The 21,717-nt window shown below is 42.5% G+C and overlaps 1 protein-coding gene across 4 annotated transcripts in view; it reads right to left on the bottom strand.

The window, feature by feature from the left end:
• LOC148016199 (Plastid-lipid associated protein PAP / fibrillin family protein) overlaps positions 1-21,717 on the bottom strand; it is a 58,527-nt gene that overhangs the window by 23,765 nt on the left and 13,045 nt on the right. The window lies entirely within an intron of this gene.

Here is a 21,717-nt window from a genome sequence, read left to right as displayed (position 1 = left end):
GGAGAATGTGAAGAGATGAGGGGATCTGAAGGAAAAAGCAGCCAACAGCAAATCTATATTGCACTCCAGCCCGTATGCAATCCTACAGCCAATGAGCACCCTATGTCCAATGCTATGCCTCTCTAGGGTGACCCTTTGGGCTCCCAAGGTAAGATAGCTATCAACTCTGTAGTCTTGGTAAGTTGGTAGGCCCTTGGCAGCCGACATGCACCCCATGCCCTAGCTATTTTGGGGTGGGACACCTTGGGGTATTATGGCCTTAGCTATGCTTATAGTCCCTTTCTAGTTGTCATTTTGGGCTGAAGAGGGAGTGTTAAGCTAAACGACATTACACATTCAATCTTCATTAGCTCATTGAAACAACCCCAAAACTGAAAACATTACCAAGTTTCTATGTCCGATAAGCCAAAACCCTAATTTGGAGAGGATCCACATCCATAACTAGAAAGTTGCCCAACCACTCTCCTTATCCCTTGTGTTGCAAGTTACACCAATTCTTCTTAGCCTCCATTCATCAAGAGTCTCATTCATCCTATGTCATGGTGATCCCAACTATTGCTCTTCTGCCGGCAATTCCTACAAGCTATGTTTTGCCCCAACTTGTTGATGCCATCATCATCTATAATAAGTCATTTTTGCATTGTCAGTACTTTTCTTCATTAGCCTCTACTCCAGCTGGTAAAATCAAAGCACTTGGAGTCTGTCTCTAATGGACAACTCACATTGACACCTCCCTCAACCTGCTCCCATGAGAGCCACCAAATATCGAACTACTATGCCTTTGAGCATCTTGTACACTCTTTTCTTCATTTTCAACATTCATTCATTCACCTCAGAGTTCTCTTTCTTCTCTATTTGTGTTTATGCGTTTTGTTTTGCATTTTGCATCTTGCATTTTGTGTTTGTGTTTGAGTTCTTTGTGTTTCAATCATGGTTGTACACTTAAGTATTTCCTTTTGCAAACTCTAGCATATCTCCACAACCTCTTATATGACACCTTAAATTTCGCATTCCACATCAGCCTTAGCCAAGAATGCATTCATTGGCAAGACTCATTTTAATGAGTCTAACTACACCACTTAATCTAATCTCATGACACATATCTTAGATTCATAGAACTCATTGGACATTGTTCACGGGTTGGAACCCCAACCATAACCCTATTGGGCTCCTCCAAAGGTTGTCCATGCTTGAAAAACACAAAATGCTTCTGCTATTATTGAGTTGATGCAATGTCTACTACCTAAATTTCACTCACAATTGCAACATTTTAACCTAGCATCTAGATGGTGGAAACACTTGACTAACCCCTATGCGCTTAAGGTAGAATCCATCGTATCAATCTCAACCAAGACTCTAAGAGTTCAAAATCACAAATAGGTATGACCCTAAGGTAACGTCCTTTGATGATCAAGTCACATTGTTTCTTACTTCAACTTTTTTTGCAACAAGTGATCTCATAACCGACCGTGCCCACTTTCTACGAGTTTGAGTGCCAACTACTATATTATGCATGGTAGTTTGACCAATTTCATAAGAGAACTCCTCTCACACTTTCGAAGGGGGCCCTTGCTTCCACTTCTCAAAAGGGAAAGAAAGGGAAGGACAAGAAAGATAAAGACCAAAATCAAGAAGAGAAGTTGATTGAATCACAAGGGTACACCCACTCACAACTCAAACAGGGATGGCAAAATGTACCACACGGAAAATTGGCATTGTCAAAAGCTTGGCCATTTTGTTAACAAGTGTCGTTTAAGGCAAAAAACACATAACCCAATAAGCCTATTGTAGGCGATCTCATGGACTATGCGTTGATTCCCTTTGATCCATGATTTGGGCTCCCTAAGTTGAGCTAAAAAATGCATTATATACAGCAGCCCCAAAGTATGCTTATTACTAAAAGCTTCAATAGATTATCACTTTCTAGAGAGTGTCTGTGTCCCACATGCCACACCCTAAGTTGGGAAGATCCACTCATCTATAAATAGATAGGCTGGCCGCTGCCCACCACTCAGCCCAATCTTGTCTTGCATATTTTTTGTACCCTATCTTTGCTATCCACACACCTTCACCATAGGATATCTCAATTGTTGCAACTATCCACATGCCTTCACCATAGGATATCAGTAGGTGCCTACATCCAACCCTCCATTAGCCATTAGTGACTATTTTCAACCCTCGAAGCTTGCATTTACTGCTGGCAATTGCTGATCAAACATCAAGCAAAAGTTCCCAACCTTCTTCTCCTGCCTAGCAACCATGAGACTGTTGTGTTTTTACTGTTGCAAGCATCCCCAGTCTGCATTTTCTAATCAACAACTATCGCTTACCTAGCAAATCATCGTTTAGAGCTGCATTTGAAGAGAGTGAGCCCTGAAGTGGAAGCACGGAGCGAAAGCAAGAGCTATGGTAGGAGCAAGAGTAAGAGAGAGAGACACAAGATGTGGGAACTCCAATAGTCACAATGTGTGTCCGGCCTTCCCTTTATTTAAATGTCACTGAAAGAACAAAGAATAAAGTGACAATGATGGGCGCATGCCACCTACAATGTAGATGTGTGCAGCTAACTAATACACGGTGCAGGTTCTGTCAATGTAACTAATGCACGGTGTTGTGATGATATGCGGACAGAGTGTGAAAAACTCTAGAATGCATCATCATCCGACTTTCTTATTGATCAAGAGAGTCGACGTGATCTGAGTCATTAGTACTAGTGTAAGTGGCATGGATTATCTAAAAATACTAGATTTTTAGATAATTTTAGCCAATTTTTTATATTATTTATTATAAAAATCCGAAAAAGTTAGGAAAGCTTCTAGATTAGGATGGCATGCAAAAAGCAAGTTGCTTTTTCAACCAGTTATGGGATTTTCATAAAAAAGACAGATTGGCGAAATCGCGCGCGTCGCAATCGCTGTAAACAAGATGAAAACTGCAGTTTGAACTAGAAGAGGAAGAAGAAGTGATCTGGGAGATCCGTGACCAACGTCCTGGACTTTTACCCCCCTTTCGGAGCCAACGGAGCCATCAAATTTGGGTTCCAAGCAGCAGCAGAGGAGCTGTAATTTTGATGCACATTTTGTTTTACGAAGAAGATCCAGGAGATCTAATGCCTAGAGATTGCTTCTGAGTAGTGCAAGGATTCCAGGTTTTTTCAATACATATTGATTCAATTCATTGTGTTTTGTCTTTATCGTGTTTACCTCTTATGTATTCTTTATCTTCTCTTCCATCTCCTATCTCTACTTCCTTCTATCTTTAATCCTCGGTGGATTCGACCTTTCAACAAAAACCCCTCCGACATTAGTGAACGCAACTTGAAAGGTCGTCAGAAGAAGGAAATACAAGATGGGAGAACCTTCAAACACAATCTCCAGTGATGTTTTACAATAGCTGGTGCAAAATATGAAAATGCTTATGCAGGTACAACAACTGCAAGCTTCTGCTCAAACAGAAAGTATTGTGATGAATGCTTTGCAAGTAGTTGAGCGTGAGGTGAAGTTATTCAATGGCAAAAATGTATCTGCATATGTACACACCTATGCTCAAAAGATGGAATTCTTTGGGGTGGCTCAACCTACATGGAGCCGTTATTTTGTACGTGCTACTGTACATGAACTAAATGCACGAATTACTGAATTATACATGCAAGATGTTGACTAGGTAGCCTTCAAGAAGACACTCGGGGAAGAATTTTACATTGAGGATACCAGTTTGATTACGCGCAAGACTTTTCAGGAGTGGGTTTTACAACCCAATAAGGGTCTTGTGGCTATAGAATTGTTAAGAGAATTTGAAAGTCGATTTGAGCAGTTGGATCTTGCAAAACAGCAAGCTCTTGCAAGTCAAAAAATTGAATTGTTTCTACATGCAGCTAATCCTGAGCTTCAAGAGAAGCTTGATAATTTAATGGAGGATCAGACTTCAGAGACAAGTTTGAAAACAAAGTGGAGACATTTCAAGAAAGCTGTTACTGCACTTGTGAAGAAGCATAGAAGAAGATAAAGATTGCATGTCTCTAGCTTGCCCACTGTTACGGGCAAGACAGTTGATGTATCCAGTAAGCCACATACTTCTATGGCTAATACTATGGTTGTACCTACTATTATTACCTCTGTTAGGGAAGATGTCTTAGATGAATTGGTCAAAGGCATGCGAGATCTTCAATTGAAGGTTGCAACATTGTATGAAAAAGGACAAGAGGAAAGGGGATGGGCAACAACCCCTAAGCCAGGAAAAAGATGTATGTAGTGTGATAGTTTGCAGCATGAAAGAAAGGATTATGCTGCCTATCAGGAGACCTTGACACGACAGCTCATCTTTTGAAAACATGGCAAGATCCATACACAAAAAAACAGGATTGCCTCTTGCTTTGAATTTCGGAAAAGGGAGATATGCAGAAGTTGTTGAAAGACTTGGCAGTTCGAAATGCTTATGCGGCGGTACATGCTTCTACTTTTGGTCTACAGTTGAATAGAATACATGACCAAGTGATGACTGGTCCAAAGGCTGAAATATGGACATATGTTTTACATGCAACTAAAAAGAGAAAGGTCACTGATAGTGAAATGTCTCATGCAGGGCAAGACATTCGTGGCATAACTAGTTGGAAATCACTAGTAAATGCATATTCAATAAATGCATATTTAGCAAAGGTACAAAACACGAATGTACTTGTGGAAGAAAAAAGAAAAAGACATGAAGATAATGCAAGGACATCTAAAAAAATGACAAGAAGAAGTGTGGATCAGCCTAAAGTAAATCAACCACCTCCCGAGCATGTTATGGAAGAGGTCAGTCAAGAGCAAAAATTGAATAACAACCAGAGGGCAAAAAGAAGGGCAAGCAGCCAGAATATAAGTTGCAATCTGACATTGAGACAGCCACAGATCTTAAGAAGGTTCTTAAAGAACAGATCTTAAACAGTCCGGTGGAATTCACCAACCACCTCCCGAGCATGTTATGGAAGAGGTCAGTCAAGAGCAAAAATTGAATAACAACCAGAGGGCAAAAAGAAGGGCAAGCAGCCAGAATATAAGTTGCAATCTGACATTGAGACAGCCACAGATCTTAAGAAGGTTCTTAAAGAACAGATCTTAAACAGTCCGGTGGAATTCACCTTGGGAGAGATGCTTGGCATTGCCAAGCGAAAATTTCATGATGAGATCATTGACATAATTAAGAGGAAGTGTCAATTTCTTAGTGATACCACTAGTGCATTGCTACAATTTGAAGAGGAAACTGGGGTTTGTTGGGTACTCAAGCTGAATATGAGCATGAAGTAAGTACTGGATTATCTATACAAGATGCTACTAATCAGTGGACAGCAAGTGGAAAAGATAAGAAAGTGGCTGAAAATGCATTGTCTTGTAGCAATATGCATAGTGGAGTAAGACAGATGCAACAATATGGGAAAGAGACTCTAGGATTTATTCCTCGAAGTCACTACACAAGAAATCATTGAGCCAGAGCTACCACTGAAACGGTAGTGAAAATAGGGGAACGTAAAACTCCTTGTGTTGCTTTACTTGACCATGGGTCTGAGATAAATGTCATTGAGCATGGATTGTATGAAAATGATACATGGCCTGTAGACACTGATCATGGTTGGCGTTGTTAAGAAGACTGCTAGGGTTTGCACTGAGGACACACAGAGTGTACGACCACGATAGAAACACAAAGACACAGACACAGACACAGAGGGCAAACTCAAACCCTAAACGGAAAACTCAAAACTCAAACACAAACAGAAGAAGAGAGAGAGAGAGAACACAACTCTGAAGTGAATGAATGTTGTAAATGAATGTAAGAGTGTACAGTGTGCTCAAGGGCAGAGCAATATCGGAGTGTGACGTCCACCGAAGATGGATCCTAAGTCTGTGACCACCAGTCGGAGTGTAGGAGTGCTAAATAGTGAATGGCAGCAGGCTGGTCACCAAAACGCAGCAGTCTGGAGGCTGGAAACTGGTAAACGCAACAATGTACCACCAATCGGGGGCTGGAAACTGTGCACAGTCTGCTATAAACAACAGCCTGAAACAGTGTCTGAGAGTGTCAGGGCCTGCAATGCTGAAAATGCAGGCTGGCTAACCCTAGAGATTATGGACAGCAGGCTGAACAGCAGTCTAGGACAATTTGGAGCAATTGCCAACAGCTGAGAGCTGTCACCTACAGCAATGGACAGGCTGAAGATGATGTGGCTGCAGTCGATGATGGCTGGACAGCAGATGGAGGTGGGCTGCAGGCTGGAAACTGGGCGCCAACAGCAGCAGAGGGTGTGTGGGCTGATGTAACCTGCAAAACACGGATGATTGCTGAATGGGAGCAACCTGTCTATTTATAGATGTGGAAGGGCACTTCAAAAATTAGGGTTTTCACTAAACTTTCTCGAACCGCTCCCCGTTTTAGGGTTTCCACTGAACTCTCTCAAACCGCTCCCTGTTTTAGGGTTTTACTCTCAAAGAGAATTTTTAGTGTGTTTTGGGGTTGTTTAAGAGGCTAATCAGCAAGTAATGCATATTTTAGCTCAACACCCCCTCTCAGGCCCAAAACTAAGCCGAAAGGTTATGCCAGCCATTGTAATATTGATGTACCCCAAGGTGTCCCATCCCAAAGCAACCAAGGCATCGAACAAAGGGTGCACATCAGTTGCCCAGTGGCCTACCAAGACTACAAAGGCGATGGTTATCTTACCAAGGAAATCCAAGTAGTCACCGCAGAGAGGACAGGGTATCAGACAAAGGATGCACGTCGACTGCCTAGTGGCCTACCAAGCCCGACAAAGACGGATGGAACTACATGAAACTTTTGTATGAGTGTGTGTGTGTTTTTCTTTTTTTTTAAGAAGTGTGGTAAATTTTATGGGATGCGGCCGATTGAGAAATAGTAACCCAAAAAACGGAAGTAGGGAGGATACACCCAACACATCACAAAGCAGTACAAGCTAACCCATCCACTCAGGGTGTCAATGACAAGGAAAAGTAGGTGATAAGGTATCCATGTGATGAAGAAGGATGGTGGTATAGTAACAACAGCCGCCGGTGAAAACAGCTTAGGATTCGCTCAAGTGGTGCTCTGCACAATGAGATGCAAAGTATGCTACATGCTGAAGAATGCTCATGCAGCAAGTGTCACTTGGACAGTGTCCCTCATGGAAAAATTGTTCACTTGCCCAAGCGCCCTAGTACAAAGATGATGAAATCATGCAATGCAAAGGATAAGGTACAACAGGGAGGAGAAGCCGATGTTGAAGACAAAGTGTTGCCTGTAGAATACCAAGAAGGGTAGGAACCCTCTCTCAACCTGAATGTAGATGCCAAAGAAGGAAGAGGAGCCTAATGTCGGTCTTCGTGTGGTGCCGAGAACCATAAGGAATGAAGAGAAGGAGGAAGCATCCCACCTGGAAAAGCTAGGTAGAAGTCACCGCCATGATAGCATCAAGAGAGATACTGCAGAATCCGCCTTGGGCGGAGAAGCCTCCATGCTGGTAGAAGAGCAAAACTCCAAGGATAATGAAACCATGAAGGAATGGCACACATCCCAAGTCTCCAGTCCAAGTAGGACTAGGCAAACCTGCATGTTAGCCCTACATGGAAAACAAAACCTGCAAAGGAGATCAAAGTCTACAATCACTGAGGTTAGTAGTGAGATGCTTCAAAAACAAAACTAAACTAAAATGACAAGATAATTGAAGAAACAAGTGCAAAGATACAAATGTGTATATGTATGTGAGTAAATGCAGCGGAAGACTTAAAATGTAGAGACAAAAATCCTTTGGGCCCAACTCTAAGAGTGTGAAAAATGAATGCTAGACTGACCTAGGGTATCCGAAAGGACCTAGAGACATGCTAGTCTAAGAAGGTGGCCACCATCGCGTACGTCCAGTAGCAAGGCTCTGCCAAGGGAACGCTTGACGAGGTGGGAAGGAAGGTGAGATAGATGCATGAAGTGCAACAGGATCGGAACTTGCAGACCAATCAACCAATCCTTCAAGAGTAGAGAAGGATGGCCGCTGAGACTGTCCGGGTGCCACATGTCCAGCAGTCGCTGTGGAGGCTAGAGGAGCAGATGGGGCAGCAGCGGAACGTGTAGCCCTGCTGGACTATGAAGTCGCAACGGTCTGCTGGGGCTTTTTAGGTGGAAGACCTTGGGCCTTGGAGCGACACTCCTCGTCCATATGGCCTGCTCTCTGGCAATGTGTGCAAAACCGGTTTTTCTTAGGGAGTTGTTGCCAGATAGATCTTGATTCTTTGGTTCCATCGGAGGAAGAGGAGTCACCCTTTGATTGGCTTGCCTTCGCATCTAGCGAGTTCTTGCCACTGGTGGTTTTCCCTCCCAAAGAAGAAGCAACCAACCCCCTCTGCTCTGAATAAGGCTGTGATGAGGATTTCTTATGGACTTAATCATGCAGCCTTGCGTAACGCAAGAACTGACACTCAAACTCGTAGAAGATTGGCAATTGAGGTTGGGAGATGATGTATTGAATGAAATTGAAGTATTTTGCAGGCAACTTATTCAAGAAGAATATAACCTGATCGTCATCTGACTTTGGAGAGCCAGTAGTGGCGAACTCGGCAAGTAACCGCCTATAGTCAGTTAGCTTGACTTTCAGATCGTCCCCTTTCTTAAGAGAGAACTCTGAAAGCTCAAAGTCGAGATTGATGCGCCGAGTACAATCACGAGCCACATAGAGGTCGAGAAGGTGACTCCAACACTCTGACGCGAGCGAGAAGTGCTGCAACTGAGAGTGAAACTCAGGAAGCAATCCTTGCATCAGCTCAACATTGGTTGTAGCATTGCGGACTCTCCATTGACGGATGCAGTCAGGGTAAGCTAGTCGAGGATCCGGCATAGGCTCTAGACCAATGACGAGGTCCCAAAGACCCTGAGACTCAAGCACTTGTTGCATGAAATTCGACCAAGTAGTGAAATTTGACCCGTTAAAACGTGTCTTATCCGTGAAGGCATTCTTGGCCGTTACAACAGGAGTGGTAGTACTCGGAGATGGATAGTGTGTGAAAAAATGTAGTGGGTGTAGGATGGGGTAGTGGAGTGCACTTGGGAATGGGTCCCACAGTGCCCACCAGACATGTGGGTAGTGTGCAAGGTGGATCCATAGGTAGGGATGGGCTGACTAGACATGGCATGGTAGCCACATGAGAAACCCAAGGAGATGGGATGGGGGAACACTAGGAGCAAAAGATGGGAATTCCTGCGTAGGTGTAACCCAAGGAGAGTGTGAAGACGCACCATAAGCTGAGGATGAAAACCCCTGTATATGAGTGGTCATGGGAGATGTGAAGCTGGAGATAGTGAGGGGGATGCTCATCACAATCGACCCAAGAGTTATGGGTGTGCTCATTTGCTGAAAGGTGAGAGGCACTGTGTTAAAGGGTGGCATTCCCCCTAACGAAGTACCATAGTGCAAAGAGGTAGAGCATGGGGTGGAGAAGAAAAAGGTGCTAGGAGCAGAGATAGTAGATTCAACCCCTAGGGTGTGTGATGCAGATGTGGAGTATAATCCAAGATTTTTGAAAGATGATAAGAGATGATCAAGGTGTGATATAGAAGAGGGTGGGATGGGAGGGAAGTGAAAAGTGTGTGTAATATGCTCAAATGAAATAGAAGCTGTAGATGTACTTGAATTTCGTCTGCTTCGTGAACCCCCTCTATTGAAGTTCCATACGCAAAGCCATCCGGATCCTGTACCTCAAAAGAAGAAACAGACGAGGGTTTTGATTCATGCAACACAAAAGAATTGTACAAACCTGACATTGGACCTAGCGGAGATGATGAAGATGGATCGCCAGACGTTCCAAATGCCGTATGTTCTCCATGATCGGAGAGGTGGCCAGCGTCACCAACCGGTCCGAATGTGATAGCAAAATTGGTAGAAGGGGTGTAAACATCACCGTACTTGTTACGATAGTACTCCTCAAAGTCCTCCTCTGTCATGTTAGTGAAATCTGGTGAAGGTGGAGTGTCGTCCTCCTCACCGAGTCCATAATGCCGTCTCAGGGCCTCCAATGATGGAGAAGCCTAATAAGACATCATAGGAACTGGAGAAGGTGTCTGGGACATTGTGATTCGGTTACGAGTCGTATTGTGTGCCTTGCACAAAGACTAGCTCTCAACAATATCCGCAGGATACCTTTACAAGAGCACCGGCTCTGGTATCATGTTAAGAAGACTGCTAGGAGGACACACAGAGTGTATGACCACGACAGAAACACAAAGACACAGACACAGACACAAAGGGCAAAACTCAAACCCTAAACGCAAAACTCAAAACTCAAACACAAACAGAAGAAGGGAGAGAGAGAACACAACGTTGAAGTGAATGAATGTTGTAAATGAATGTAAGAGTGTATAGTGTGCTCAAGGGCAGAGCAATATCGGAGTGTGATGTCCATCGAAGACGAATCCCAAGTCTGTGACCACCAGTCGGAGTGTAGGAGTGCTAAATAGTGAATGGCAGCAGGCTGGTCACCAAAACGCAGCAGTCTGGAGACTGGAAACTGGTAAACGCAACAGTGTACCACTAATCGGGGGCTGGAAACTGTGCACAGTCTGCTCTAAACAGCAGGCTGAAACAGTGTCTGAGAGTGTCAGGGCCTGCAATGCTGAAAACGCAGGCTGGCTGACCCTGGAGATGATGGACAGCAAGCTGAACAGCAGTCTGGGACAGTTTGGAGCAGCCGCCAGCAGCTGAGAGCTACCGCCAACAGCAATGGACAGGCTAAAGATGATGTGGCTGCAGTTGACGATGGCTGGAGTGCAGATGGAGGCGGGCTGCAGGCTGGAAACTGGGCGCCAACAGCAACAGAGGGTGTGTGGGCTGATGTAACCTGCAAAACAAGAATGATTGCTAAATGGGGGCAGCCTGTCTATTTATAGATGTAGAAGGGCGCCCCAAAAATTAGGGTTTCCACTAAACTTTCTCGAACCGCTCCCCATTTTAGGGTTTCCACTAAACTCTCTCGAACCGCTCTTCGTTTTAGGGTTTTACTCTAAAAGAGCATTTTTAGTGTGTTTTTGGGGCTGTTTAAGAGGCTAATCAGCAAGTAATGCATATTTTAGCTCAACAGACGTATGAGGGCTGCAAATAATTCTTCAAGAGAGCTTTATGATGCATGTCCTAATGTAAAAGTGACAATTGGTGATGTACAAGAAGAGCAACGCTTCTTTGTACAAGATAATTCCTCATATGCAGTGATTTTGGGACAACCCTATATTACAAGAGTGCGTATGGAAACAAAGGTGCTTGATGATGCTTATGCAAGAGTCAGAAGCAAGGATGGAAGGAAAGCAGTCCAAATTCTTACTGTTTGTGTTAATCATCCTAGAAATCCGGATACGCTTCGAGAGTCTCCTTTGGCTCCAAATACAAGGGAATTCAAAGACCTGGATTTTCATTAAGCATTGTTGTAATACGGGGCTACAGTAGTGCTGTTCAGAGGGTGTACTCGCCTCTTGATGGAATGAAGCATGTATTTACTATTGGTTATCCTCAGTTTACAGCAAACAGTTCATGCTGATTTAAGCCTATGGAAGCTATGTGCAAGGCTGAATGCATATCTATGAAACCGGCTACTAAGGAACTGAGAGCATTGGGACTATTAGCTGAAAATGAAGGCATTTCAGGCATCTTTTATGGGCTGAATATTAATGACACTATGGCTGAAATTTCAACAACCATACATGCAGAAAATGAGACTAAAAACAGAGTGTTGTCAGTATGTTCTTTGGATATGTATGATGTTATAGCATTGTTTGCTCAGTAGGAAGGATTACAATGGGCTGAAGCACTTGTGGAGACAAAGTATAAGACAGTTGACAAAAAGGTAAAACCAATTGCTTTGCCACTTCCACCAGAGAGTGAGGGTTTATATGAAAAAGTGTCAAGACAGCCAAGCTTACGGGATCCTAAAGATATAGATCATCAGTTTATATCTGAAACATTACAAGAATTGAAAGTTGGTGCAGAAGGGTTTCTTTGCCTGCTAAGAGAGACTGTTTTATGTGGATGTTGGCTAGGCATAGAAAGGCATTTGCATTTCAGCCAAGTGAAATAGGTTGTGTGGATCCAAATGTTGTCTCTCCTATGGTCATATTTACTGTGCCACATGTATCATGGAACTTGAGGCCTATTCCAGTGCCTAAAGCTTACTTGCCAAAGCTGATGGATTTGCTAAATGAAAAGATTCACATGAAGATCTTGGAGCCCTCTTCAGCCCCATACTCAAATCGTTGGTTTACTATGCCCAAAAAGAATGGGGCTTTGAGATTTATTCAAGACATACAACTCGTCAATAAAGTGACCATAAAAAATGTGGGTGTTGGTCTTGTGGTTGATGAATTTGCAAAGGCTTTTGCAGGCAGAGCAATCAATTCTTTGGGTGATCTTTACTCAGGGTATGGTCAGTTTCAGCTTGCAATTGAAAGCAGGGATATCACAACCATGAAGACTCCCTTGGGATTAGTATGGATGTGTACTCTCCCACAGGGTGCAACAAACTCAATGGCACACATGACAAATGCTATGAATAGGGTACTCAGGGATTTTATATCACAATTGACTATGCCTTTCTTGGATGATATTCCAATAAAAGGGTGTGTAGTGGATGAAAAGAATGAAGAGATGGATGCTCATGGGTGCAAACAGTTTGTTGCAAACCATATTGTGGATTGTGAGAGGATTTTGACACGTCTAGAAAATGTGCATTTAACTCTTTTTGGACAAAAGTCTATCTTTGGAGTTGAAGAGGTTTTGATTATTGAGCATATGTGTGGACCCTATGGGAGAAGACCATCACCAGCAAAATAGATGGAATTGATAGAATGCAAGATGTATACACGAATGTATCAGAGATGTGTAGATCCTTGGGAGCATGTGTGTTCTATTTTATATGGATTCCTCACTTTACACATGTAGCCGATGCTCTATATCAACTTCTGAGGAAATGTCAAAGATTTCATTGGGAAAGGAAGCATCAGAAAGCAATGAAGAAATTGAAGTAGCTCTTAAAATCTACTTCTACATTGAGAAAGGCTGACTATTCACATGGAAAGCCTATCATTATTACTGTTGATACAAGCCCAATCGGGATTGGATGGCAATTGGGCAAGATGATAAGAAAGGGCAAAGATATGCAATACGCTTTGGTGCTAAAGTATTGACTGAACGACAGAGAAAGTATCCACAGGTTAAAAGAGAATTATGGGAAATTGTGACAACCCTTAAATGTGATAAGGAGTATTTTATGGGTGCTCATGTAGTCATTGAGACCGATTGTTTGCCGATATTGGGTATGATTACTAGTTGTGCTACTCCGGACATTGCTATGCTCCGATGGATTGGATACATCAAATCTTTGAACCCTGAATTTCAGCATATTGCAAGAAAAGATAACCCAGTGGCCGACATGTTATCTCGAGCACGCTATGAGAATGAAGATGGGATGATAGATGAGGAGGAAGAAGATGACTTTCTTGCGGCTAAAAATGATGTTGCAATAGTGAATTTAGCAATGAAAGGTGTTGCTACAGCATTAACAGAAGCTTGGACAACAAAGAGAAGACACTTTAGATATTTTGCATCTTGTGTAGAAGTGTTTCTGGAAGACAAATATGCAGGAGAGTGGCTGAGAATTAGTCAATACCTCAGTACATTAACAAAGAGAGATGAATGGTCAGATGAGGAGTTTAAGAAGATCAAGAGGAAAGCCTATGGGTTTTTCTTAAAAGATGGATACTTATGGAAACATGCTAAAAAGAAACAAGGTATGCCATTGCGAGTTTTGGGTGACAGAGCTTCACAAGTAAATGTTATGCATGAATTTCATGAAAGCTTATGGGCTAGCCATAGAGGTGTTTGGGGTACTTTTGCAAAGATCAAAGAAAGATATTGGTGGCAGGGTATGTATAAAGATGTTGCTCACTTTGTGAAAACATGTACATGTCAAATGTATTCATCTGTGAAACATCGGGATGGATTGTAGCCCACATATCCATTGTCTCTTCATTTTAAGTGGGTGGTGGATTTGGTCACAATGCCTACAAGTCTTTGGCAAATGAGGTATCTTGTGCTTGCCCGTGAAGACTTGACTAATCAAGTGGAAGGGAGAGCTTTACGTACTAAGACAACAAATGTTATGTGTACTTTTCTCTTAGAAGAGATATTTTGTAGGTATGGCTATGAGGGCAAAATTACAGCAGATAGGGGTAAGTTGGATGCAGATGAAGCTCATGATTTCTTTGCATAGTTGGGGATAAAGCTTGCTTTAACTTCACCCTATAACCCTGAAGGAAATGGCAAAAGTGAAAGAGATCATCCACCTATCGTGAAGGCATTGGCAAAAGCATGTGGAGAGAAGGTAAAAGAGTGGCCACGATTGCTCCCTTATGCTTTGTGGGCTGACAGAACAACTCATAGTGCTATTATAGGCTACATGCCTGCAGAATTGATGTATGGTCAAAAACCTATCGTGCCAATAGAAGAGATGACAGTCACATGGAGTGTGCTACCTTGGGAGGAGGAGTTGAATCGAGAGGAGTTGTTGGCCTTGCGCATTAGACAATTGGAAAGGAAGTCAGAAGACATAGAGGCAACAGTTGCAAAATTAAGGGCAGCAAGGATACAGAACAAAAAACAGTTTGACAAAAGACATAGACTGAGACCAAGAACCATACAAGATAGGGATTGGGTATTGGTTTATGATAGCAGTTTAGACAACCAACATAGGGCTATGCATAAAGTTTCCAAAAGATGGTTTGGACCCTATGTGGTAAGACAGGTATTTGACAATGCTACTTATGCATTAAATGAGATGGATGGAATAGCCATAAAACTTTTGGTAGTAGGGAAAAGAATCAAATTATTCAAGAGACGGGAATCTACTATCTATGAGTTGCTAGAATTGAAAGAAAATGGAGGCCATGACACAGGGGTTAGCCAGGAAGATATGGAAGATGAAGAAGGAAAGAATATGGGTACAGAGGATGAGGAGGACTTATAATCCAGTGACAACTAGGATTTTGGCACATACCGAAGAATGTGCAGGTTTAGAAGGGGTGGATATCGTGATTCTATGCGAACACGGTGTGAAAAACTCTAGAATGCATCATCGGACTTCTTATTGATCAAGAGAGTCAATGTGATCTGAGTCATTAGTACTAGTGTGAGTGGCATGGATTATCTAAAAATACTAGATTTTTGGATAATTTTAGCCTATTTTTTATATTATTTATTGTAAAAATTCGAAAAAGTTAAAAAAGCTTCTAGATTAGGATGGCATGCAAAAAGCAAGTTGCTTTTTCAACCAATTATGGGATTTTCATAAAAAGACAGATTGGCAAAATCGCGCACATCGCAATCGCTGTAAACAGGCTCGAAATTGCAATTTGAACTGAAAAAGGAAAAAGAAGTAATTTGGGAGATCTATAACCAGGCGTCCTAGGGTTTTACCCCCTTTTGGAGCCAACGGAGCCATCAGCTTTGGATTCCGAGCAGCAGAGAAGGAGCTGTAATTTTGATACACGTTTTATTCTACGAAGAAGCTCCAGGAGGTCTAATGCCTGGAGATTGCTTCTGAGTAGTGCAAGGATTCCAGGTTTTTTCAATACATATTGATTCAATTCATTGTGCTTTGTTTTTATCGTGTTTACCTCTTGTATATTATTTATCTTCTCTTCCATCTCCTATCTCTACTTCCTTCTATCTCTAATCCCCGGTGGATTCGACCTTTCGACAAAAACCCCTTCGCAACGGGCAGCTAGGCACACATGCCTTTACCCCCAACAACCTCCCACTTAAAGGCAAATGTGCCCCTAGTAAGAAGAGAATAAGCAAAAAATGTGACAAAGTACATATGTACATAAGTACAATTGGATGAGAAAAGACGTTATTTCATCTAACGCCCATCATCTTCCTAAGGAAGGCAAAGCGCTCTGCTAAGAGACTTTTAGAAAGCAAATGTGCAAGATTTTGATTAGTTGAGATCTTAACAAGCTCAATGAACTTGTCCTCAACAACCTCTCGAATAAAGTGATAGCGCACCTCAATGTGCTTCATCTTCGCATGAAAGACCGGATTCTTATCCAACTGAACAGCACTTGTAGAATCCAAATGCATTGTAAGGATCTCATTAGTAATGCCAAGGTCTGCCACCAAACGGCCTAACCAAAGAGTCTTCTTACAAGCTTCAATGGTTATAACATACTCAGCCTTGTAGTAGAGTGTCGTGCATTTCTACACCCTGGACAACCAAGAAACACCACCTCTAGCAAAGGTGAAGACATAGCTAGAGGTGGACTTTCTACTGTCTACATGTCCTACATAATTAAAGTCAGTGTATCCCACGACTCCTGTATCCTAGCCACCATATTAGGTACCTCATGATACCCTTGACGACATCCCAATGCCATCTATTAGGTGTATCTATATAGCAAGCCACAACTCCAACTACAAATGCTATGTCATGGCAAGTGGCTATCATGGCATACATCAAATTGCCCACTACGGATACATACGGGATCTTGGCCATCTCGGCCTTTTGTTCATTAGACTGCAGACAATCGGCCTGACTAACCTTCACATAAGAAGGTAAAGGACAACCAATAGACTTAACAACCTGCAGATGAAACCACTCAAAAATCTTCTGAATGTACTCCTGTGACAAGTAAAGGAGGCCCTTAGAGCAATCATGCGTGATGCGCATCCCAAGAATATATGAGACATGTCCCATGTCCATCTCAAAGCTCTTCTTGAGCTGACCTTTCAAGGCATCCAACTTATCATGAGCACTCCCAACAATTGATATATCATCCACATAGAGGATCAAAATCATAAGGCTACCATCACGAGTCCTCTTTGTATATAAACATGGATCTATATCACTACGGAAATATCCCCTGTGAATGCATAAAAGCATCAAACTTGTAGTACCATTCCCTAGGTGCTTACTTAAGGCCATAAAGTCTCTTTCTCAATGTGCACACTAGGTGGTTCTTGACAAGTTTTGCAAAGCCCTTAGGCTACTCTATATAAATCTCATCATGCAAGTCCCCATGAAGAAAAGCTATCTTGACATACATCTAATAAAGATCCAAGTCAAGCTGAGCAACCAAAGCCAACACCAGACATAGGGTCGTCATCTTTACAACAGAAGAAAAGACTTCATCAAAGTCCACACCATGCTCCTACTTGAAACCCTTAGCAACCAATCTAGCCTTGTATGCTGGCGTGGGGCGTCCACGGATACTTTTCAACTTATACACCCACTTGCATAGAAAAGCACGCTTTCCACTAGACGAGGGGACTAAATCTCACATATGATTTTTTTGCAGCGAGTCATACTCTAATTGTATGGCCATTTTCCAAGAGTGACTATCACCTCTACGCATGGCCTCATCATAAATAAGAGATTCACCAACATCTATCACCATAACATAATCCATAGAGAACTCAAATCACGTAGGTTGTCATCTATCTCTAGAAGAATGTCTCAAAACACGCTGGAAAGCTTGGACATCTTGTGGAGTATCAAAAAAGGCTCACAACTAAATATATGCAAATTAACATATGAGGGAGGTTTTCCAAAAAATACCTCCTTTGCAACTTGATAGCCAAGAGCAATACATGGAAACCGATTTATCAAGTGTATTACAGTAGTAATTCCCTCAGCCCAAAAATGTTGTGGTAAGCCCAAAAATGTTGTGGTAAGCCTACCAACACTCCTCCTCAAACTCAACTCTATCTCTGTAACTCCAAGTAAGCTTTGGAACTTCTGAAGCTTCTCTGCACCCAATGCCTTTGTGAAAATGTGTGCTGACATATACCAAGTCAATCTCCCCTGTAAATATCTTCTCTCTCACAAAGTGGTAGTGCACCTCAATGTGTTTTGTCCTAGCATGGAACACCGGATTCCTAGCTAGTTGTATGCTACTCATATTGTCACAATGAATGACAACTGGACCATCTCCCTGCACATCCAAATCACCTAATAACTTTTATAGCCATACCACCTCACATGCTACCATAGCAGCACCTCTGTACTCAATAAAGCAACTGTAGGTTGCTTTTTGTTACTCCATGTAACTGTTGCAGTACCAAGGGAAAACATGAATCCACTAGTAGATCTTTTGTCTGACATGCTACCAGCCCAATCTGCATTTGTGATCTAAAGACCTGTACATCCTTACCTGTCTCATAAAAAAAGTCCATAATGTAAAGTGAACTTCACATACCTTAATATACATCTAACTGCATACAAATGAGGCTTTCTAAGCATCTGCATAAATTGACTGACATGGCCAACAACATAGCTCAAGTCTAGCCTTGTGATAGTCACATAAATCAAACTCCCTACTATCCTCCTGAACATAGTAGGATATTCTATCTCATCCCCAGCGTCAGTACTCAACTTTACATTTTGCTCCAATGATACTGAAAGAGACTTACATGCTGTCATACCATACTTGGATAACATATCCAAGCCCTATTACCTTTGGGATAGCCATATACCATCATCACATCTAATCACCTCAATACCAAGAAAGTATCTCAGCTCGCTCAAATCCTTCATCTCAAACTTCTTCTTCAAGAAGCCCTTAACTTCAGCAATCCCATTGTCACTATCACCTATAATAATCAAGTCATTCACATAGATGACTATGATAACCAAACCTACATCTCCCCTTCTCATATAAAGTGAGTATTCAGCATTGAAAATACAAAATCCAATATTGACAAGATACTCTCCAATCTTGTCAAACCATGCTCTAGGTGCTTGCTTCAGCCCATAGAGCACCTTCTTTAACCTACACACATATGTGGGATGCTCTAAATCCTCATAACCTGCCGGCTGCTCCATATACACTTCTTGCAATTCACCATACAAGAAGACATCCTTAACATCCATTTGTTGCAAACTCCAATCTTTGGTTGCTGCCAAAGCAATCACACATCTAACAATTGTCATCTTAGCAACGGGATTGAATGTCTCTTCATAATCTATGCCATATGTTTGAGCATAGCCTTTTGCAACCAGTCTAGCCATATACCTACTAATGAAATAATCTGCATTATGCTGGACTTTGTAAACCCACTTACAGCCAATAGCTTTCTTACCCTTAAGCAAGGGTACCAAATCCCAAGTCTTACTAGCTTCTAATGTAGCCATCTCCTCATCCATTGTTGCATCCCAATAAGCATGACCAATAGCATCCTCAAAACAAGTGGACTCAACATCCTCAACTATCTTCACCATATAAGCATAATGGTGAGCTGCATAACCTTCAAAACCAAATCTTTTAACAAGGTATCTACATAGTTGCCTCCGTACGTGGTACGAAACAGTCCGTACAGTACGATTCGTACGGTATAATTTCGTACGAAAAAACTAGCATGTTTTAGCCACCTGGCCTGCACGTACTCTTTTCGCGTATTTTCCTGCACCCCGCGTCCCGCGTTTTTTGCACCCCACGTCCCGCGTTTCCTGTAGGCTGCAGTGTGCACTTTGCACTTTTTGGGGGGGGTGGGAAGCCTTGGATACCTCACCCCACCCCCCTTTTCCAAATTCCAGCCATCATCCATGCAAAACTTAATGCTCCTCTTTGGATTCCTTCCAGGCTCCAACTTGCAGCCCTCTCTTTAGAGTCTAGACTTTGGATTTCTTCTCTCTTTAGACTTTGAATGTTTGAACTTTGAACTTTGACCCTTCTCTCATCTACAAAAGGTGCTCCTCTCCTCCATGCTTCCACACCAATCCAGCAAGCACTTACAAGTTATCATTCTCATCTTCCTCTTTCCCACACCCTATTGAAGCATTTGCCATTCTCAAAGAGTCAAATCTCATATCCCATCCCCTCTATCCTATACCCTATCAAAGCATTTGCCATTCTCATCTCCCATTCCCTCTCTCTCACTCTTGCTCTTTCAACTTTACCCCACAACTTTATCCCAACCCTCGAGCATCTCGAGTCTCCCTTTCAACTTTCAAGACTCAAGTTTCAACTTTCAAGAATCGAGTGTCGAGACTCTCTCTCTCTCTCTCTCTCTCTCTCTCTCTCTCTCTCTCTCTCTCTCTCTCTCTTTCTCTCTCTCTCGGGCCTCTTTATTCGTCATCGGCACCATGACTCGTAAAAAGCACGAGGCCTTCAATTTGCATGCCATCCATATGGAGAGGGACACAAAGAAGTCCAACTCCCACCATTGGACATGCAAGTATTGCGGAAAGCGCTATACAAGTGGTACAACTCGGCTTCTCCAACATCTTTCCAAGACGGGGGGACAAGTTGCTCCATGCAAGGAGATCCCTCCAAACATTGTGGAGGAGATTCTCGCCAAGATGAGAGGGGGATCCACAAGAGGAGGAGGAAGTGGCTTATCGGCACCAACTCCTATGCCTACTAACGAGGAAGCCTCCAATGTGGGCGTATCTTCAACGGATGCGGGAGAGGCCTCTACCATTGGTGGTGGGGGCTCCACATCTGCATCCGGCTCCGGTAAAAGACAAAGAGTGGAGACTCATGCGGTACTGGAGAGACAATCATCTCTCTCTCAAGCACCCGGTCATATGCGTGGATCGGTTGCCTTTCTTAGAGAAAGGCAACGACTTGTGGACATTGAAATTGCACGCACGGTGATTGAGTGCAATCTTGCATTCAATGTCCTAAAGCAAGAGCAATGGAAGAAGATAGTAAGAGCCACTGCCAATGTGGGTCCATGTGAAGGATGGACCCGTGTCACATACAACGACATGAGGATGAGAAAGATTGATGAAGAGAAAGAGAGGATTGATAGAGCCCTTGATCCTATTCGGGCCGCATGGATAAAATATAGTTGCTCCATTCTCACCGATGGAGTGATCGTAAGAAACCGGGCATCATCAACATACTCGTCTCATATCCACTCGGCACTTACTTTTTGCGGGCCGTAGATACCGCCAAGAGAGGGAGAAAAACGACGGCCGCATTCATCTACCACCACATTCGACAAGCTATCATTGAGGTATACATTGCAATTTGCGTTTTAAATTTGTTTCACTTTCTTTCATAATGAATCGTGATAAATCATAATATCATCATTCATGATTCATAATTGAAATTTGATTTATACATAACTTGTAATTTGTAAATTGTGGTTGTAGGTGGGCCCCTCAAATGTAGTGCAAGTTGTTACCGACAATGCATCGAATTGTCGACGCATGGGCCGTTCAAATCCCAAATGACTAGTAGATGCATCATTACTATCCATCACTTTCTTCTTTCCTTTGTCTTTGCTTGCAACACTTGTAGATCCACCTAAAGATATGGGGCTACTCCTTAGTCTCTCAAACCAAGGGCTCACTGTAGGTGTAGTACCAAAAGATGATTGTCGTCCACTAAGACTCTCTGATTCTTGATTTTCTTTCTGCACATAGCTATCATGATCATTATCATCATCTAAAACATCACCAACATATGCATACCAACTACTCATCTCATCAAAAATAACATCCTTGCTCACTCTGAACTCACCTGTGATAGGGTTATAACAATGATACCCTTTCTGCTCTAAAGAGTATCCAATAAAAATACATTTTTCAACCTTTGAATCAAGCTTCTTCCGCAACTCATCTAGCACATAAACATTTGCAACATAACCAAATACCTTCAAGTGTGATACATCGGGCTTCTTGCCTATAAAGCTTTCTTCAAGAGCCATCCTATGAACTG

The sequence above is a fragment of the Lygodium microphyllum genome, chromosome 23 (assembly GCF_053477565.2).
Source record: "Lygodium microphyllum isolate KBCC chromosome 23, Lygodium_microphyllum_v1.1.10, whole genome shotgun sequence".
Taxonomy (NCBI): Eukaryota; Viridiplantae; Streptophyta; class Polypodiopsida; order Schizaeales; family Lygodiaceae; genus Lygodium; species Lygodium microphyllum.
The sequence above is the reverse complement of the archived record's forward strand: the minus strand, read 5'-3'. Positions and strand labels throughout refer to the sequence as shown.